General features: G+C 40.3%; 1 protein-coding gene across 5 annotated transcripts in view; it reads right to left on the bottom strand.

Moving 5' to 3' along the window:
• Positions 1-22322, bottom strand: part of Tnrc6b (trinucleotide repeat containing adaptor 6B) — a 213842-nt gene that overhangs the window by 101221 nt on the left and 90299 nt on the right. Inside the window, exon 1 of one of the 5 annotated variants that reach the window (XM_051189422.1) lies at positions 2082-2150. The exons of the other annotated variants lie outside the window; for them this stretch is intronic. The gene's annotated coding sequence lies outside the window, so the exon portion shown is untranslated. Of the gene's footprint in view, positions 1-2081; positions 2151-22322 lie in introns of those variants that run through there. 5 annotated transcript variants of the gene reach the window in all.

Genomic DNA, 22322 nt, shown 5'->3' with positions numbered 1-22322 from the left:
GAAGATCAAGGAAGCAAAGGAGCCAGCCACTAGCTCTCACCCCAAGCTCAGGCTGAAAGGGCTGATTCAGGCACGGAGCTCTTCACCAATCCTCAAACTGTTGCCTCTCCTGGAGAATGAATGCCCCCTACTGACTCTGCTCCTGTCTTTTATATCCCTCTAGTACTGGGATTAAAAGTGTAAGCTATAATTCTCTTTTTGCCTGATTCAACCTTGTGTAGATCTGGGTGGCCTTGGACTCACAGAGATCCCTCTACCTCTTAATCCTGAGTACTAAGATTAAAGGTGTGTGCCACCATCTCCTAGCTTCTGGCTGCTGGGATTAAAGATGTGTGCCTGGCTTCTATGGCTTGTGGCTGACTTTGCTCTCTGAATCCTCAGACAAGCTTTAGTAAATCATAAATATACATTAGTACACACCTGGTTTAGCCAGGAAAACATACTGTTTAAGCTCTGCTAATCTCTGGAAATCCATGTGGCTGTGGAACGACTGGCTCGACTACTTGACACAGCATCTTTGTATGTGGGGGGTATTGGGGGTGTTGGTGGTGGTAGGGACTTGTATGCCTAGTGGCCCATGAATAAATAGTATATGGCAACATTTCATAAAACTGAATTTGCAAGTAAAGCTTGTATGCTCTCAGAACCCAAAACTAAAACCAGACAAACAAACAAAACAAAACAAAACAAAAACAAAACAAAACAAAACAAAAACCAGTTAGGTTAAACCTAAGAGGCTGAGTCAGGAGAATAGTGAATTCAAGAGCCTGGGCCAGCCAGGCAATGGTGGCACACACCTTTAAATCCCAGCAACTAGAAGGCAGAGACAGGCAGATCTCAGTAAGTTCGAGGCCAACCTGGTCTACAAAGTAAGTTCCAGGACGGCCAAGACTGTTACACAGAGAAACCCTGTCTGGAAAGAGGAAGGAAGGAAGGAAGGAAGGAAGGAAGGAAGGAAGGAAGGAAGGAAGGAAGGAAGGAAGGAAGGAAGGAAGATCAAGGACTTGTGCCTGGACCTGGGCAACTTAACACAGCAAGACCTCATCTTGGGCTAGAGAGACAGAGCAGCCACCCAATGATGCAAACCTAGTAAACTCATTGATACCCAGAATCCACATAATGATGGAAGGACAAACTCTAACTTCTACATGGGTGCCCACACATAGATCACACACAAAATTAATTTTCAAAAGACCTATCTCAAAACAAAGTATTCTGCTAAAAGCATTACATGATAAAATTCTCTTTTGCCAGGTATGGCTGTACTTGCCTATGTTACACTAGCACCTGGGAGGCTGAGGTAGGAGGACCTTGAGTTGGGGCCAGGCAGAAATATATAGCAAGGCCCCGTCTACAAAAGTAAATAAAGTCCATTCTCTTTTCCCTATTTCCTTTAGATTCCCTTTTACTTACAGAGAGGCAAATAGAGGTGAGAAGTAGAAGGCTAAAGAAGATATTAGAGACAAGAACTTTAGATAGAAAGCTAGAAAAGAAGCAAGGCTGAGGAAGGAAAAGAGAAAACTGAGAGGTACAAAGAGCAGTAAAAGAAAAGCTTGGGGCTGAAGGTGATGTAGCTACTTAACCTTTCAACCCTGTGACTAATGGCCCTTCTGAAGTCTAGATCATTGAACTCCCACAAAGACAGATGAGGCTGGAATTTTCAGAAATCTCTAATGGTACTTCTCAGCTGCTCCCGCCACGTGGGAAGAAATCAAAACAAAGCAAAACATCAGCAGAAGACCTCATGGCACATGCCGATCTGCTGACTGAACCTAAGGCTGAAAAACTTAGAGACTGAGTCTCAAATTTTCTTAAATATGGAACTTCATGTAACTGAAGGCCAGTGGTGTGGCTCAGGGAGTGTGGCTCAGTGATACATTGACTGCCTAGCATGTTTCAGGCGGGGTCATTCTTAACTCCCAGAACCAAGAAAAGCAAATATGAAAAGCAAAGGAAAACAACCAAAGGACTGCTAGAGCTGTAGAGGGGTGCCATAAGTGGGATTTGTCAAAGTAATCAAAGAGGTCTTCCCAATTCTATTTTACCAAACTACTGTACATGTTTGCATTTCCATGACATACCTTGAAGGACAAATGGAAAGACATGGGTGAAGCAAAGAGGAGATGGGTCATACAGCCAGAGGACCCTGATGGGAATCCATTAAGGGGGCAAGTCAGACACTGAGTGGGTGAGAAACCTGACATGCTGTGTGACATGTGAGGTCTCTGTGATGTACCACAGTGCCTGGGTACCTGGCTCAAGAGCATCAATAGCTCAGGACTTACAATGTATTTTGTTTTGAGCTACTTGTCTAATGCAGTCAGGCTGAATTAGGAAAAAAAAAAAAGTTTTTACATTCAATTATTTATTATGTGAGAAATATGAGGATTTAGAGATGATAATTTGTGAAACTCAATCCCTTCTACCACACAAACACTGGGGATTGAACTAGACAGGCAAGCATAGTGGCAAATGCTATTACCCAGTGAAACATCTCACTGGCCCTTTTGGTTTGTTTTTGAAACTTGGTCTCATTTATTCTAGCCTGGCCTCCAACTTCATATACAATCAAAGGTAACCTTGAATACCTGATCCTCTTGCTTATACCTTCCTAACTGCTACAGCAGGCATGAACCAACATGCTTCATTTATAAGGTTCTAGGAATCAAACCCAGGGCTTCATCCACGCTGGGCAAGCACTCTACTACCACTTGAACTTTACTCTCAGTCTAACGGAACATTTAACAAGTTGTAAGCCAGTGACAGACTCAAAGCTAAAGCCTATTCAGCATATAACTTGGCCTCATCACAGTTTAAGTCCTTCTCACCAAAAGACTAACTCATGGGGGAATGATGGATGGAAACTTGTTACAAGCTGTGATTTTTTGAGATACACAGTAGATTCTCAGACCCTCTCCATTCAGGCCTCCTGTCCCTACATTAGCACTCAAGGAGTCATATGAGCCAAGGATATGAAGAAAACATTTTGGTTTTTACAAAGCTACAAGAGTTACTATTTTATACTGGGCTAAGATATGTCAATCATTACCTTGATGAAATACCTCAATCTGACTCAACCAAAAGAAATGGCTTCTCTCTTTGACAGACTTCTTTACCTCATGGTTTTCAGGTACACCTCCTATTGCATATGAGTGTCTTACATAGTCACAAACTGTGCAATGGTTTACTTACAATTCTCCAATGGATGCAGGGAAAGCAATCTATCTGCAATTATAATACCCTAAAATAAGGTTTTTTTGTTTTTGTTTTGTTTTGTTTTTTAAATGTAAAAGGTAGTAAGAGGCAACATTCTTGTTAAAAGCTTAAAAATAAAGAGTTGGTCATTTGCAATTTTGAGATAGGGTCTCATATAGCTCAGGCTACCTTATACTTCTTGTGATTTAACTTTTAGTTACTTTGGAGGTTGGATGTACTGGCACACACTATTAGTCCCAGCAATCAGAAGTCAAAGTTCTGGACTAGCCAGTGCTACATGAGATCCTCTCTCTCTAAAATTAAAAAAAAAAAAAAAAAAAAAAAAAAAGAAAGAAAGAAAGAAAGAAAAGAAAAAGAAAAAGCTACTTTAATAATCACAAATTTCTATAAAAGTTTCAAGAACAGTACAAAACAACAATAACAAAACCTTTTGCAGACTGCTATGGTAAACTGTAAGTTTAATGCCTTTTCATTCCAAGTATTTTTAATATTATTTCCCATTGTTCTATAGGACTTGAAATACATTGGTTAGGCTCAGAAATCAACACACATTCCTACCATTTATTCTTCAAGCCCCATTCAATTTTTGCTACTTTTTCAGATGTGGCCCTCATACTAAAGTCCTGGGTCAGATCTCTTTAGTTCAGAACAGCTTCCCAGACTGGCTTTGATGTTCACAGTCTAGAAATAGTTTTGAAGATTATATTTAGTTATTGCTCAATAACCCTCAAACTAGGGTTTCTTCATGATCTAATTCAGGTCATGCACCTCGGCAGAAATATCACAGACGTAATGCTGTCTGTCTTTGCATACTAGGAGGTGACATGGTTCCAACCTGTCCCTTGTTGGTGATGTGGCTTCTGCCATATGTCTCCACAGTAAAGAGACTCTTCCCTTTTGGTGACCAATAGGTACTCAGTGGAAAGGTATTTTGAACTTGAAGTCTATACCTCAAACGAAGTTTATTTCTAAATTCACACATAAGATTTCTTACAAAAATGCTGAGCAGTGGTGGTGCATGCCTTTGATCCCAGCCCTTGGGAGGCAGAAGCAGGCAGATCTCTGTGAGTTTGAGACCAGCCTGGTCTAGTGATTGAGTTCCAGGACAGCCTCCAAAACTACAGAGAAACCCTGTCTCAAAAAACAAAAGGATTTCTTACAAATATGTAGGTGACATTGTATGAGAACTCACAGTTTTCTCTCATTCAACGGGTTTTAATTTATATTTCTTAAAGTTTTGTAAATCAAGTTATATCAAAGTTGACCATTGGGAGCACCTTCAAACTGAAACTGGAACCCATGTTCTCCTGCTGCTATGTTCCTATTACTTTTCAGAAAGATTTCCTTACTTTTTAGTATAGGATATCCCAGATTCACTTTAAACATAATCAAAATCCTCAAATCAACCACTTCTTCCAAAAGCCAAGATTCTTTTAGGTAGAAGTAGTTTACAGAAGTCAAGATTCTCACTGCTACTAGGGGACTGCCATTTTTAGAAAGCACTCCTACCCTCTGATGACAGACAGGGCCAGGGCACAGATATGGGTGTACATGTGCACACATACAAATACCTACTAGAGATGCATATTCACACTGATATTACTGTCTTTATTGATGCTTATTAAAACCATGGACCCACACCAGTTCTTTTTTCTTGTTACTAAGGATCAAACTTAGGGCTTTGGGCATGAAAGGCAAATGTTCTACCTACAAGTTTCATCCCCCATTCCTCCATACAAGCATTTCTGATTGCTATTTAACACTGTAGGGCCATTCCAATTGCCTCTACAGTGGTTTCTGAAATACTCTTCTCCACAGTGAGAGCTGCTGGCTCATGATAACTTGTATTTAACCAGTATTCCAATAATGCCACCACCAGCACAGCCTCCACCTCTCTCGGGTTCTGATATGCCATACCACATTCTTCTATGTGAAGGCCTCCTTAGTCTACCTGAGCTCTGACTAGGCCTCCTATTTCTTGCTCTTCTTTCTTACTAGCATTTAGGACTGAAGTAGTCAGGAGGGAAAAAAGGAAGAGAAGAACACTTTTATAAGTAAAAGAAAAACTCACTAATAATGCAAAAGAAAAAAAACTAAAGGACACCATTAAACAACTTGTGATCATTTAGAGAGCCAAGCTGAAGTTCACCTTTGCATCATCTATGAAGAACAGGTTTGCTAAGTAAATTAACAGTATAAACAAGCTTGTAACCCAGATGTTTAACCTACTTAAGGAAACTAATTGTTTTTCAAGCACTTTGAAAACCACTGGGCATGGACTGGCCTTTATTTATTGTCTAATTACAAATGATTTCTATTTTCTTCATTATAGCTTTGATAAATGCTATTTGATTACATTTTAAGAGTGGCAACTTAAATACTGTTAAGATTCTTTTAAAAACTGTTCATTAACCAGTTTGGTTTTATAATTAATCCTCTAAAATCAAGTTTTGTTTTTTTTTACCCACCGTGATTTCTCTTTTTTTAGTTAACCTGACATGCAGGGGGAAAAAAAGGTGTGTGTGTGGGGGGGGGGGGGGGAGAAATGCCTTTCAGTAACCACACAGGACTATATCTGAGACCTCTTTTGCATGCCAGCAGCACAAGCTTCCTCCTCCCCATAAAGCATCAGTACCCAGAAAGCTTAATGGTTCCTACAACTGCATCCTTATTTTATCTAAGATGTTCCATTTTACAAAGCAGGATCTTCTCCAATCAATGAATATATTCTTGACTAAGAAAGGTTTGGAAGAAGTACATACCTTGGAGTTACAGTTTACCCATTTCCTTGTTTGTGGGGCCTCAGCCCAATTACTAGGCTTCAGCACTCCATTTTCCTCAGTAAAATAAAATCTTCCTAAAAGGTTGTCAGGAGGACTAATAGGTAAGGGAAAGTACCTGCTTTATGAATGAATAATTAATATTACTCAATGTCCTTTCCCCAATAGAGCTTCATGAAAACAGCATGATTTAGAAATGGAGAAACAGCCCATAACTACCAGCATCACCCTCATCATGACTGAAGGTAAGGGGAGACAGAGAAAATGCCAATAAAGGTTCCATGACCTAAAATGATCCAAGAGAACATCATCAGTAATATGGGGGAGGGAGAAATGATCAATAAACAGGTTATACTATCTACCTCAATTTTCACATGGAGATGCCAACTAGTCCCAGAGATGCAATGAATCCCAGCCCATGAGCATCCAGACTACCTGATACAACCTCAGGGACGGTTATCTGGGGCTTTAACTATTAACTCTTCAACTTCTAGTGAAAAAAAATAATAATAAAATTTTTCATCTGTCAGAGATCACATTTTAAAAAACCCAATAAAGGCAAGCAATTTAAAAGCCAAAAGCCTTCAGAATGTAATGCATCACAAACCATTCCAGAACCATCAAACGTGAAGGAGGTTCATGACTATAATCTTAGCACTTGTGAGACAGACAGTATGATTACTACAAGTTTGAGGTCAGTATGGGGTATGAAGTAATAGCCCATCTCATAAACAAATATAACTGATTAAAAAAATAAAAACAGCTGAGTGGTAGTGGTGCATGGTTTTAATGCCAGCACTCAGTAGGCAGAGGCAGGTGGACCTCTGTGAATTCAAGGCCAGCCTGGTCTACAGAGTGAGTGCCAGGACAGTCAGGATCACACAGAAAAACCCTGTCTCTAAAAACAAAACAAAAACAACAAAAACCAACAGGAACAGCTCAAGCAGCTAAGATATTTAAAGCACATGATCTCAACAGGAAATACTAGAATCTGGAGTGTTATCTAAAAATTGTAAGCAAGTAATGCTACATGATCTGTTTGCACTACATTTTCAATATTTAAAGTTTCTTGGAAAGGGTAAGAGATTATGTAGTCTCTGTTTGTTGTTTCTTTTAAAGCCATGGTGGCTCATGCCTGAATCTCTAGGAAGTAGAGACAATATGATAGTTCCAAGTTCAAGGCTAGTGTATTCTACAAGGGAAGTTCTGGGCCAGCCAATGATACATAGCAGTCCCCAAAAAGGGAACAACACACATGCAAAAATTTTATATTGAAAACACTGAAGAGTGACATTCTTTCAAAATTGTCACAAGAGTAAACCCAAGTATTAAAAGAATGCAAACAGCAGGACAGTGGTGGCCCATACCTTTAATCCCAGAACTCTGGGAGGCAGTGTCAAAGCTGTTACACAGAGAAGCCCTGGGGGGGAAGAGAGAGATGACACACACAATGAGGGAAGAGGGGGACAACAACAAAAAAGAACGCAAACAAAATACAGAGGTACCAGGAATATCCATTGTTGGCTATTGTGGGGATAAGTTCCTGTGCCCAAATCCAAGAACACTCAAACTAGAAAATGGTGTAGTATTTGTGTATAGCATATGGAGTACTATTTGCACATAACCTATGCTGAGCACATCTTCCTAACATGCTTCAAATCATCTCTAGATTATTTACAATATCTGACACAATGGAACTACTACATAAACTGAGAATAGTTGTTATACCATATTGTTTAGGAAATAATGATAAAGAACAAAAAGTTCTGCACATGTCCAATACAACTGTTAATTTATTTTTCATGGCTAAGTAGGGTCAAATATGCACTGTTGTCTGAAATGTAGATGCTGAGCCGGGAGTGGAAGTGCAAGCTTTAAATCATAGCACTCCACAGTCAGAGGTAAGAGGCAGTCATATCTCTGAGTTTGAGGTCAGCATGGCACACATAATGAGCTCCAGGCCAGCCAAGGCTACACACTAGAGACTCTGTCTCAAAAAACAAACAAAACAAAACAAAAAAAGGTATTGCTGCATATTTTAAAATACAGAGCCATTTATGGTGGCTCATGCCAGTAGGATTTGCCAAAGGAGGTGGAGACAGGAGAATCACGAACTCAAGGCAAGCCTGGGCTACACATTTTTAGAAAGACCAGAAAATACAGAGAGGAACACCCTATGGTCCCCTTCCACATCCTCCTAAATATTTCTTTTAAAAGAAAAGCTGGCCCAGAAATTTAAGAAGCCACTGAAAATTATTTGGCCTGAGACAGTCCTCTCCAACTGTCTTCCTCCATCACAGAATATCAATGCTTAAGCACCCAAACTCAACAGCTAAGGCTCTTGGGGTCATTTCTTACCTAACCACTTAGAAGTGCAGTTCACCAGATTTCCAGGAAGAGCACAGTAGTTGTCATTGTATATAAAGGCCTGTTAGAAACAGCTTGCCTGGTTCACAAAGCAATCACAGGGAAACGCTCCTGAGCTTATCCTTACAGTATATGAAGTTCCATCTCTTGCAGCCCAGCCTCCTTTTTCAGTCCTTCACGTTACTGCCTACTCCTTCTTGCTTTCTAGTTTATTCCAAAGTTGGCCTAAGAACCCATGAACATACCCACACATCCCCCAGTTGCCTATGCTACCTTTCCAAGCAGATCTTCACTGGGACTCAGATAACCCCAAGTTTTCACCTTGGCACATCAGCAGAGAACCACCACCCTACATGTCCACAGCAATTACCAGTGGAGCTTCTTCCTCCTCCTCAGTGGGGCTTTGGAGCTAGCAGGTTTTTTTTTTTTTTTTTCCCTGTACTTGTACACTTTTTCTTGACAGGGAGAGGGGCTGTTCCAAATGCCATTATCCCTCTGCCTCCCTATTCCAATGAACATGCCACCTCTTATTCAACAGAGTTTAGGGAATGCTCCCTGGGGGAGCTACCTTCAGTAATCTTTGCCTGGTTCTAATTTTACATTTTTCTCTAGGACCAGGCAAAGATTACTGAAGGTAGCTCCCCCAGGGCATTTGGACATGTAGGGTGGTGGGCAAAGAGAGAGAGAGAGAATGAGAGAGAGAGAGAGAGAGAGAGAGAGAGAGAGAGAGAGAGAGAGAGAGAGAGAAAGAGAAATACATGCAGAACCCAGAAGGCATCAGATCTGCTAAAGCTAGAGTTACAGGTGGTTGTGAACCACCCAATGTGAGTGCTGGGAACCGAACTCAGGTCCTCTAGAAGAGTAGGAAAGCCTTCTTAATTGCTGGGTCATCTCTTCAGCTCCAGATTAGTAACTTTAACAAGTGCCTTTTGGGGTGCAGGCCCAGTTCATGGATGAATACAGATCTTTGGTGCTTCAGACTGTTTCTTTTTTGACAGCTGACAAAAACCCTACAGGGTTGGGATTTTTGATTGTTGTTTTTTGAGACAAGGTTTCTCTGTGTAACATTCCTGGCGGTCCTAGAACTCACTCTGTAGACCAGATTGTCCTGGAACTCACAGGAATCTGCCTGCCTCTGATTCCCAGTGCTGGTATTAAAGGCGTGTGTCTCCACATCTGGCTTGCAGGGATTAAAAAAAAAAAAAAAAACAAAAAAACAAAAACGCAACTATTTTTGCCCACTGCTTTATCCTTAGATACTAGCAGAGCTCCTGGCATACATGTAACAAACACTGATGAGTATAAGTCATCCTTGATTTGCTTACCCACTCAACAACACTGGGTGTCCAAGGCTGCGTAGGTGCTAGGTAACAAAACAAGTTCTGGTTCTGAATTTGCTCAAAGTAATAGCAAGGAAGAGGTCAAAATGTGATGGGACAGACAATCAGCAAGCATGATGAGCAATGTGCTGGGTCTGTTGGGTCTGTTGAGCTCACCTTGGCCTACTCCTAGGCCTTTACTTTCTTAAACACTATCTTGCCTAGGCTTCTCTTCTAACAGTCTTTTTCCTGTTCCCATCTATCACTCTCGAACTTGCTCCAGTCCCTTCCTTAGACTCCCTGCTACATTAACCACCTAACAAATAAATGTAAAACATGTCCAAAGTGCAATGTACATTTTCCCCCAGATGACAACTTGATTCCTTCCTTGTCCTCACTCTAGACTACACTTCACAAGAGCCTCTAGAAGCTGGCCTTTCCATCTTTCTAGCCCCTGCCCAGTCATTCCTCCAGCTTTCTCACTTGTCTTCCAAATCTCTCCCCTGTCAGATCCTCACCATGGACATCAGTTTAGGCAAGCTAATTTAAAAAAAAAAAAAAAAAAAATCCCTTTTATTTATTTATTTAGAGGCAAGTTTTCTCTGTGTAACAGACCTGATTGTCCTAGAACTCACTTTATAGACCAGGTTGGCCTTAACTCACTGAGTTCCACCTGCTACCACCTCCTGGCAAAAACCTGCTTTCTTTAAAATCTTGTTTTGTTTTGTTTTTTTCCAATGATAAAACATATCAAGACACAATGCTAGATGGATGGGGCGGTGTATGCTTCCAACCTCAGTACTCAGAAGAGTCACTTACAAATCCCAGCTACCTTGGGCTACAGTTATGTTATAGGGCAGCCTGAGCCATAGTGTTAAGACCCTGTCTCAAAAAACAAATGGGGGAAGAGGAGAGAAGCACAACTCTAAACTCCTTTGCCAGTCTTCCAGATAACTAATGCTATCCCACAAAGCTTACTACTCCCCACTCACTTCCTTAACTCCTTTCCTTGTTGATAGTAGTTTCTCTGCCTGAAATGCCAACAAGAAAATGACAGCCAACAATGTGCTAAACATTTTAAAACAAACTCTTACACACCCCTAGAGCAACTTCCTGAGGAAGGTATTACTGATCCAGTACCTTAAGAAAGCTGAGACAGGCAGCAACATGACTACACATGCAGCAGCCATGACTTCAGAACTCATTTCTGCTCCACTATTGGAAAGGCTGAAGCAGGTGGACTGTAAATTTAAGGCCCTGCTGAGAAGCAACTCCCCACCTCCATTCAAATAGCTGACAGTATCAGCATGGCAGGCCAGACCAGTGAGCTGCTGGCTAATGCCTCAGTTACTGAGGTGAAGTGCATCTAAGAAATACTTTATCCTTAGAGGGATACAGTGACATGCCAGAATTAAAGTCTTTGTCATTTAAAATACAAGAGTGGAGGTTGAAAATTAAAATGTAATGTATTAAAAAATCTGTTGTGCCATTTATTCATACTCATTCAGAGATGACAAGCAGGCTAGCTAAAATGCACATAAGATATAGTCTTTCATGCTAACACTCAGGAAGCTGAGGCAGGAGGAAGCTGGGAGACCAGCCTGGGATATACAGAGAGACCCTGTCTCAAAAACAAACAAACAAACAAACAAACAGGCAAACAAAAACCTTAGTCAGTGAAAAGGCTTGGCAGTTAAAAGGCACTTGCTGTCAAGGCTCACTGACTGAACTGGATCCCCAGAACTGACAAGATGGAAGATGAGAACTGACTCCTGCAAGTGTTCCTCTGACACCACCTACATGCCAGGGGCTGCATGTTTGCCTGTGTGGACAAACTAAAGGAAAACATTTAATTGGGGCTGGCTTACAGTTTCAGAGGTTTAGTCCATTATCATCATGGCCAGAAGCATGGTAGCATTCAGGCATGATGCTGGAGGAGAAGCTGAGAGTTCTACATCTTGATCTGCAAGTAGCAGAAGTAAAGACTGAATCCCCACACTGGGTGCAGCATGAACCTATGAGACCTTAAAGCCAGTCATCACAGTGATACACTTCCTCCAACAAGGTCATATCTCCTAATAGTACCACTCTCTACAGGCCAGGCAATCATACTACAAACTCTGTCTCAAAAAAAAAAAAAAAAAAAAAAAAAAAAAAGAATGAAGGAAGGTAGTCCTAGAAGAAAGATTTATTCCTGAGTGAGGCTAATAAAACTATCAAGCATATAGTTAAGTGTGATGAGATTTGTGATTAGGATCCAGTTTCCAAATACTGAACTTTAGCACCTGTGCTGATCAACAGAGGAAAGGAAGAAAAAAAAATGTTAAAAAAAGATAAAGATTTCTTTACAGTGCTATATCACAAGCTATATTCAATTTAATAATATGCCTCTTATTCTGACATCTGTACTCTGTTATTATTTACTTTGAGATTTACTCTGAGATGATGGTAATAATGGTTTCACTTGGAAAATTTAATACCAGTGACTCATGCTGGAGTTTAGCATAGCCTTTTCCCCTCTCCTCCTTTTTCTTCATTTTGAGACAAAGTCTTAACTCTTACAACAATACTCCTGCCTCAGCCTCTGGAGCACTAGGATCACAAGCATGAGCCACCACTCAAGGCTCCAAAATTACTTTATTTTAAATGCCAGTTCAAGGCCTTTAATCTCACTCAGGAGGCTGAGGCGGGCAGATCTCTTGAGTTTGAAGCCAGCCTCATCTACTTAGAGAGTTCTAGGACAGCCAGGGCTACCTAGAGAAACCCTGTCTAGAAAAACCAAATCATACAACAAAATTCCAGTTCAAGGACACCTAAAGCTGGGGAATATCACATTAAAATATTTAGGGTAACTCAGGAACTACCAAATTCAGCTTGCTTCAGAACAATGTAATTTTAGAAAAAGAATACTAGAAATAGAAATGTTCAGGGCTGGAGAAGGTTCAGTGAATGGTTAAGAGCACTACTGCTCTTGCCGAGGACCTGAGTTTGGTTCCAGCACCAACAAGGCAGCTCACAACAATTTGTAACTTCAGTTCCAGGGATTCCATAAACTCCTGCATATATGTGGTACATGTAGACTTGAAGAATCACGCATAAATGTAAATAAAACTTAAAAAAATAGAATGTTGGTCACATCATTTTCTAACTAAGCCACCCGCCACCCCACCCCACCTAGCTCCAAAAGAAGCAAAACCTGTAAGTCCTTTAAAATCCACCACACTGCCTATACACTGTCATTTTAAACACGGACAACCTGAAACAACTATAGGCTAGTTTAACTTAGCTTAATTTAGAGCCCCCTCTTTGGGGAAGGCACAGCAGATCTATTAGTAGCAACAACAACAAAAATAAACTAGTGGAGAGAAATGAAGAGTCATTCTGAATGTATCTGAAGATGTGTTCTCATGAAGTCTGGGGAAGGAAGCAACAGCATCTTCTTTCTTCCCAAACCATGGCAGTGCTTTCTTCCAGGTTTTCCAAGAAAATAACATGAGTAGGGATTTAAGAAGTGCTTCCTACCTAAACTTTAAAAATAGGGCTGGGAGATACAGGATCCTTCTTAGCTACCAAAAATCATTGGATGCTCAATAATAATGCATACATAATGATGTATTTCTATATACCCTACACACATGCTCACACATTCTGTAAATCACCTCTAAATTACAAACTTGCTTAATTGCAATTTCTTTTAAAAATTATTTTTGATGCACAGATCACTGGATCCAAAGGTGCGCAGTTCACAGCTCCAGAGGACTATCTACATGTATCTACATGTCTCTCTCTCTCTCTCTCTCTCTCTCTCTCTCTGTGTGTGTGTGTATAACTGGCTTGCCTGGCAAGAATGGTGATATTTTAGACAGTTGTGACCTTCCTTTCAACTATTCCTTCAGACTATTAAAAAAAAAAAAAAAAAAAAAAAAGAGGCACTCCAAAGAAAGCTAAACCCTGGTGACCACCCAATGAGGAACATGTCTAGAAGGGGATTTCACACACTTGCCAGACAATCTCACAGCAGACTCTGAGATGATGATCCTGGTCACACCCTGGCCTGAGCTGCTTAGCTATGCATGCCTCTGGCCCTCTACTTATACCTAAACTTCATGCCAGGCCCCAGAAGCAGGCTGAGGTTGGGAGAGGTTACTGGATCTTTCTGTCCCTCTTTTCAATGTGTGCACATTGAATGTATCTACTTTTATTTATTATTTATTTTGCTTTTCAGCATTAATTTGGCTGTTTCAAAGTGGCTTACTGAGGACAGGTGACCAAACCTGGCTTTTGATGGCCACTAGAGCACAGGCTCTACCCTGACTCTATTAACATGTATGTGTGACTCTCCATCTCAATATAGGAAAAACAATTATTTGATGTCCCTGACCAGGACACAAAATACAACACTGTGATCATCAATTATATCCATCTCACACAAGTTGAGGTAAAAAAATGAACACCTTTTGAAAAGTTACTTATGAATCTGGTTGGTATGATAACTGAATGGACTAATAAATCTTACTCTCTCGAATAGCAAATCCAGGGATGTTACACCAGAAGATGGTGTAAAGAATGGTTCCCACAAAAACTTTTCAAACAAGTGAGTCAACCCTCAATAGATGATTAATTATTGTCAATTTGATAGGAAGAGGTTTCTGGTTTTTATTTTGCAAACTGTTCTTGTATAATATATCTAAGTACATTATTTAAGAGCAAATACCTCCTGTTATCTTGAAGAGGGGTGTTTTTCGGATAGCATCTTTCTATGTTTTTCAACAAGACAGGGTTTCTCTGTGTAGCCCTGGCTGCCCTGACCAGGCTGGTTTCGAACTCAGAGAGCCACCTTCCTCTGTTTCCAAGTGCTGAAATTAAAGGTGTGTTCCACTATGACCAGCCAGACAGGGTCTTTCTATGTGACCCAGGATGGCCAGGAACTCACTATGTAGACTAGGTTGGCCTTGAACTTGTGGCACCCTCCCTATCTCTCATGGGAATTTCGGATGTGTGTCACCAGACATTAGAGAATAACTCTGTGTGTGTGTTCATTTCTAAAGTCTCAATGCAAACTGTGTCATCTTACAATGCATCTAACCAAAAAGTTTAAAAGCCATTATTCTAAGTTACCCAGTTATCTAACTTAAACTTATAAATAGGCACATCATGGCATAAAAAGAACAATTATTTCTGTAAGCAAAACAGTCAAAAAAATAATGGCATAGAGAGGCAACTACTAAGCACGATCCATTGCTCTGGATTCCTGGAAGGTAGCAATCATTTGGTAGCTCTCCAGCCTCAAGGTAGGAGAAGGCTGTATTTAAGCCCACCACTATACAATCTTAACAAAAGGCATAAATGGATGGCTGGACATAGGAGCTCTTACTTGTAATTCAAGCACTTAAAGGCTAAGGTAACTGCGTATCTTATGCCCGAGTTCAAGGCCTACATGGACAACAGGAGATTCTATTTTTTAAGAAAAAAATTTAAAATACCAGTATTTAATAGCTGATACTCCAAACTTTTACAGGGCACTTGGTAGAAAAATAAGCTCTTTTGTACCAACTGATAAGAAAATTCTGCAGAGCTAGGCATGTTGGAACATGTCTAATCCCAGCACTCAGGAGGCAGGGGCAGGAGAACCTGAGTTGAAGGAGTTCCAGGACATCTAGGGGCTACGTAAAGACAACTCCCCCAATGTCTCAAACAAATAACAACAACACACACGAGAGAGGCACCTCTACCTACTGACTGTCAGCCTTAACTAACTGTAAAGAGTTAACTTTACTGTGAATGAGATTCAGTTTCAAGCAGAATTCACAGCCATTTCTGTCCTCACTGATCATTACTTACAAGCTCTCCAGAGTTAGCAGCTACAAAGCAGCCTAAGCCAACAGATGATGAACTTGGTCTCTGAACCTGCATTTTATAAACTCTTAAGAACCATCATCTCCAGTAAATAACACATGTACTGATGCAGGTGGACAAAGAACACAAAACATGATCTGCATGTTACTCAAGGCACAAGCACAAATTAACCCCGAGGCTCCTTCCTCTCCCATACGCAAGGGTCCAAAGAGAGAAGGTGGGGAGAGAGGGAGAGGGAGAGAGAGAAAGTGTCCATGCTCGAAAAAACTGCTCACAGCTTGCTTTCCTACATGCAGCCACCATCTCAACCAGGTTCAAAGGAAGCTCACAGAAAGGGGCTGTTCTCATCCTTCCCTGAGTTTGTTTTAAAATACAGGCATGGGCACTTCAAAACTACCATCCACAATGGTGTGTTTAGGCACCTTTACCAATGAGTTTAACTAAACCTTAACTAAAACAGCATTTTTTTAAATGGGAAATTTATGTATTCTGGCAAAAAGCTTGTCTTTCACGTGTAAAATTAAAAGATTGGATCCTTCCATTCTGAGTCTCCTGCCAGGTTTAGCCAATAAGTGTTCCAGGTAGTGCTTACCCTCTGAAAGGCTCTCAAGACAGTTTGGATATTTGCAAAGAGCCCATTGCCACAAACAACCTGGTTTTACTCTATATAACCCTGAGGTAATTACTATGGTATCCATGGCAGTAGTAATATGTGGCTAGTGCCACTCAAATTTAATTTAGTATAAACACTGACAGTTATCTACTTCAGTGGAAAAACTTCATATGCTTGGAAAAGACTTGGGCATGTGAATTTACTTTTTCATGAGAAAGTAGTAAATTTTATGGAATCTAAATACAGACCAAGTACTTCTAATGAAAATGTTATGTTCTAACTGCAATGTGTTCTAACTGTAAAACACACTTCAGATTTCAGACTCAGTATGAAAGAAAGGAAAACATTCCACCAGCTTTAGATCAATTACACATTAAAGTGATAATATTCTACACATACTGGGTTAAATAAAACACTGTCTAAATTAATTCACTCTTAGATGGTTTGTCTTCTATTTTCACCTGAACTGTGCTGGCATTATCTAATGATTCTCCAACTGTTCCTGCTGGAGCATCTCTCAACACTAGCTTGGGAACAGTGCCATGACCAGATAGATTCCTTCTTTCTGGTCCAGCATCAGAAACTGCTGGCCACACCTGCAATTAATTGAAAAGTTTTTTCCTAGTCCTTGGTGCCTGTGACTGACTGACTGTCTACCTTTCTTTTAATTCTTCACAGGTCTTCTTTCTCTTCCTGTCCCCATTCTCATTTTCTTTTCTACTGTTTAGACTCCCAGGGTGACCTCATCCATCCTAGGCATCCACTATCACTTCAACTCATCTCCATTCTGACCTCATTCCCACGCTGCAATCCTACTTCTTCTACTCCATATGTCTGAGGAGGAATTCACTGTACAAAGGACTCCATCATTCACTTGGAAAACCTGGAGCTTGCCCTTTTGTAGTCCCAAGGTCAGTCTCAGAGCAAGAAGGTCTTTTCACCAAACTCCCTCCCCCACCTTATCCTCACCCCCACAGACAGGGTATCTTTATGTAGCCCTGGCCATCTGGGACTTGCTCGTAGACCAGGCTGGCCTGGAACTCAAGAGATCTGACTGCCTCTGCCTCCTGAGCAATGCTTAGGATTATAGGCTTTCGTCAAGCAACACCACTGCCCAGCTCACCACACTCTTCTAATTGGCCTATGGAACTCTGAATCCTCTCCCACTATCTCACTTTGTGCCTACTGCTGATTTATCAGTCCCCAATAACACTGTGCTAACATTGTCACTAAGCTTACTGATCTCTATTCATAGCCTAATACAGTGACTTTAACTACTCAGCAGGCACCTAGTTCCTCCTTATCTCACCAACTTTCAATCTTCCTGGATAGTCCTGTTCCCAACTACCTCAAGATAGAAAGGCCTACTTTGCTCTCAGAATTCCCCTGAGCCCAATTCTGCCAATCTAAAGGCTCTGCTCATATGCAAAGTCCTCACAGTGCATTTCTTGATGAATCTAGCTCAAACTAGTGCTTCTCTTTCCTCAAATGACTGAGTGATGGATGTGGTGCACAACTTTGATCCCAGAACTGGAAGGCAAAGGGTACACAGATCTCTGAGTTCAAGGCCAGTCTGCTCTACAAAGTGAGTTCCAGGACAGCCAGGGATACCCAAAGAAACTCAGTCTTGAAAAAAAACAAAACTACAAATACAAGCAAACAAAAAAACCTGGTATTACCATTACCACTGTGATGGTAAGAAAACTATAGAACTTTCCTTCTCCTCCTCTTTTTTTTTTTTAAAGACAGGGTTTCTTTCTGTAGCCTTGGCTGTCCTAGAACTCACTCTTTAGATTCCATCTTTGGATGGCTTACCCTGGAAACCAATTTAAGAAGGAGAATTTTGAAAACCTGAAACAAAGGATTCTTAAATCTTTATCTCAGACTAATCTCTAACTTCTGCAGATCTTTATTTAAAAATTGCAAAGTTCAATAACTCCGAAACTAAACTCCTGACTTCAACCAACATCTGCCTATCATGCAAGCAGGGCCTCTATACAAGCTTACTTCCATTTGAGTTAGGTGATCTTCCTTTGAATTAAGGGATTTCCTGAACCTGCCAGCCTCCTCACATTTAAATTCTTTCTAATCAGCAACAGTGCCTAGAGGAAAATCTCATATTACTTTCTTTTCTGTTGTTTTCTTTTTATTAGCACATACTATTATATAAACTAATGGTTCTCATAATAACATTTTCATACATGTTCATAATGTATCGTTCATATTCACCACCCCCTCCAGACATAATTTCCTTCCTCTTCCCAACCATCTCTCCATCTACTTTCACAGGTTGTTCTACTTTGAGACTCAATGGATTGGATTTGGATTGCTCACAGGAGCAAGTGTGAGGGTTTGTTTACAGGAGTATGGGCAGATTACCAGTGGTTAACCCCCCCCCCACACACATACACACTCACACATGTGCACATATGTACACTGATTATGTATGTGCATGCACATAAGTCTTCAGGGAGGGGGGGCTCCCAAAAGCCTTTCCCTATTCCATGTCTGGATGTCCTCTGATCCAATCTGGTGTGGGTATTCATATGTTCATACACTCTGTGAGTTCAACAGGCAGCCAGCCATAAGGCCAGCTTGCTCCTACTTATACTCTTTTGCCCCCCTTTCCAAGATGCTCCCTACACTTTAGAGAGAGAGAGAGCTATAGATGTCCTATTTATGTCTCTACATTCAATCAATAGTCATGTCCTCTCAAGACTGACCTGTTATGAGTTTCTGTAGTCACTACAGACCACTGCGTAAAGGCAGCTTCCCTACCAGAGCTGACAGCAGTACTCATCTATGAGAATAAGGACAGTCAGAAGGCAGTTTGATAGGCTTATCATGTCCATTCAGCAAGCAACAGCAGTGGCTATGACCTCCCCAACCACATTCTTTTGACCAAGTTTACAGGATCAGATATGAATTCTTCCCCTGGCAGGCATCAAATCAATCAGAAAGCAATTGCTTATCCCATGCATTCTATGATGCTAATATTTAATACTTGGCATGTACTCACTAGTTTGTTGTATTATTACTGTATTAATGATTAAAACAGACATTAATATTCTCTTGTTTTAAAAAAATCCAAGACCAAAGAGTGAAAGACATTTCTATGTTATTTGTATAAACTGAACAGTTTTTTGTTTTTTTGTTTTTTTTTTTGGTATAGTGGACAATTGACCTGTATTTAACATATCTTTTAATATATAATTTGATAAACATAATTTACATGTATGGGCTCAGAAAATTAAAAATGAGATGCAATACTGTATTCTATCTTTTTTTTTTTTTTTTTTTTTTTTTTTTTTTGAGACAGGGTTTCTCTGTGGAAGCTGTCCTGGAACTAGCTGTTGTAGACCAAGCTGGCCTCAAACTCACAGAGATACACCTGCCTCTGCCTCTGGAACACTGGGATTAAAGGCGTGTGCCACCACCGCCCGGCTGAAATACTGTATTCTATATTCTCCTTTGTCTTGTCAACCCTAATAATAATTCAAACTGAACATATAAAAAGTAGTCAGGAAGATATACGCTGGAAGAAAAGGAGTATGGAGACTGCATTAGTCAGGTATGATGGCACATACCTGTATCCCAGCAATCTTGAAGAGGAAGGCAGATCTGAATTCAAGTTCTAGGTCAGCCAGAGGTACACGGTGAGACCCTGTCTCTAAATATATAAATGCAACCAATCAATAAAACACAAATAACATTACCTTAAGAGACTTTATTAAAAAGAAAAGGCTCCAGCCCATTCTTGACCTTGTCCACACCCTGAACAAGCTCAATGACCCTGGTGGCCACAAGAAAGAATACAAGCCTTCAGCAGGCCATAAGAGCCTTCTTGGTCTATTTGGGGGCATGGTATCTCACACCTGTAATTCTCACACTGTGGAGGCTATGGCTGAAAGATAGCCAAACAAACAAACAAACAAACAAACAAACAAAACCTTTCTGGCTTCTCAACTAAGCCAGATTCTGTGAAGGTAAAAAATTACAAGATTTGGTATCTGATGTCACACAGCATTTTCCTGTACTTCATAACAACTGCTTCTCCCCGTGTTTATACAGGAGAAGGTACACTCAGATCCTAATTAGGTCAAACTCAAATAATTAAAACAACAAACAAACACAAACCAAACCAGAGTCTACCTAAGAAGTTTCAGCTGCCTCTGAACTTGTAACCCTCCTGCCTTACCCCTGGGGTACTGAAATCATAAACACGAGCCCTTACGTCTTGCACTCAAATAATCATGAGCACTTCCTCTTGGTCTAGACCTTGGGAACAGAATAGTGCGGAGGGAATGTCTCTACTTATTATTCTGGAAAAGGTTATTTTGTGTAAAGAGTGTTCCATACACAAGTAGTATATAATTTCACCATGTGTAAGGATAATGGGAATTTAACAAGTAAAAGGGATGTTTCAAAGTAACTAGGAAAGCAACAGAGGTCACAAAGGGTCTCGGGTTCTCAAAATGTTAGAGAGCTATTGCAGACAGAAAACAAATTGGAATGATCATGATAAACCTTAAATTCAAAGAACAGGGCTTCTTAACCTGTGGGTTGAAACCCCTTGGGGGTCAAATGACCATTTCACAAGTGTCACCTAGGACCAATAGAAAATACAGATATTTACATATAATTCACCAACAGTAGCAAAATTGTAGTTGAGGTAGGAACAAAAATATTTTTATAGTTGGAGGTCATCACAATTTGAGGTTCAAAGCATTAGGAAGGTTGAGAACCACTGCTATAGAACTACCAGGGACAAAAGTTACCATTCATGCCCATATTATCAGTAAAGGAAATTACAGAATTTTATACTACACACAACCTAAGGCTATTAGTCACTATAGTCTACTGATACTGAGTATTTCCACGGGAACCAAGAGGCTGGATGTTCAGGGTGAATGGTGTGTTGAAATTCATAGATTCTCTTAGCATGTACCTCAGTATATAATGAATGATTACTGAAGAAATATATAAAGGAAGGAAGGTCGTATTTAACCCTCAGGGGTTAAATCCCTCTTTAGGCCAGCCACTCTGTGGTCTTAATCATAAGAGGCAGGTGAGACAAGGGGGATTAGGATAAATACAGGAACAATACTACACTGGGAAACAATTAGCATATGATGTTACCTCTCTAGGCAATGCTCAAAGACCCCCATCTTGAAATAGCAAGTTCTACTTAAAGTTTAATATCAAAATGATGACTAAAAATTAACAAAGGGACAATTATTTGAGTTCTCTAAATAAAGGCTTTCAGTGACTTCTGTAGTCACGTACTTGCTCTGAATGCTGCACATACATAACCAAGTCAAGATGTGTTTAATAACCTTATTGGTGGAGATGGACCAAGTATATTCTATATTCACCACATCACTTAACCAGAACAAATTAAACTCTTATATAAATTTCCCTCAACTTTGCAGTCATGTTACTGCTCAGCCTGTTCTGTAAGTCCTGAGCCACTCACATTTCAGTCTGGTAAAGTCCAAGAGTTGAAGAAGTCTCTACTTCAATTTTCAGAAGTTTCTTTTTAAAGGACTGCCCTAGCAGTGACAGCAAATAACAAGAGGCCACTCAGAGCCAAGCAGCAGTGTTATGTTTGTACCATCTATCAACGATGCCAATGCTTTGTGCAGACCAGATGGAAGGCCAGAGAAACCTCTGATAATATTATCAAGTGCTGGGATGACGGTTCAGTGGTGAACCATCTTTCTGAGAGACTGGCAATATAATGACTTACAGCTCTAAGTCACAAGTAGCATAAGGAAAAGAGAATTGGGGGCTGCAGATTATGTTTGCTCTCTCCATATACCATATACTGTATCATTTTAAAACATAAAGCCACAACATTCAAATTCTAATACAGCTGGGTTATGTTCCTTGTAGCACCAACTACATCTTTAGAGTTTTTAGCCAATAATTCATACCTTAAACAAGACAGTTAAATACTATTGTCTGCATACTAGATGTGCTGCTCATTTTTACTTGCTCGGAATCATCATCATTCTGGTAAGAATAAGAATTGGCTCTACAGGAACTTAGACCCAAAATGGCAGCTGAGCTTCAAAACCTCCGCAGAGCCATCATGCTTACCATTCATGAGACCAGTGCTTGTTCATCTCACTTCTCACTGTCTCTGGCAAAGAGGATTTCTAAAAACAT

Source organism: Phodopus roborovskii, unplaced genomic scaffold (genome assembly GCF_943737965.1).
Source record: "Phodopus roborovskii unplaced genomic scaffold, PHOROB, whole genome shotgun sequence".
Taxonomy (NCBI): domain Eukaryota; kingdom Metazoa; phylum Chordata; class Mammalia; order Rodentia; family Cricetidae; genus Phodopus; species Phodopus roborovskii.
Note: the sequence above shows the minus strand (reverse complement) of the source record. Positions and strands in the feature narration are given on the sequence as shown.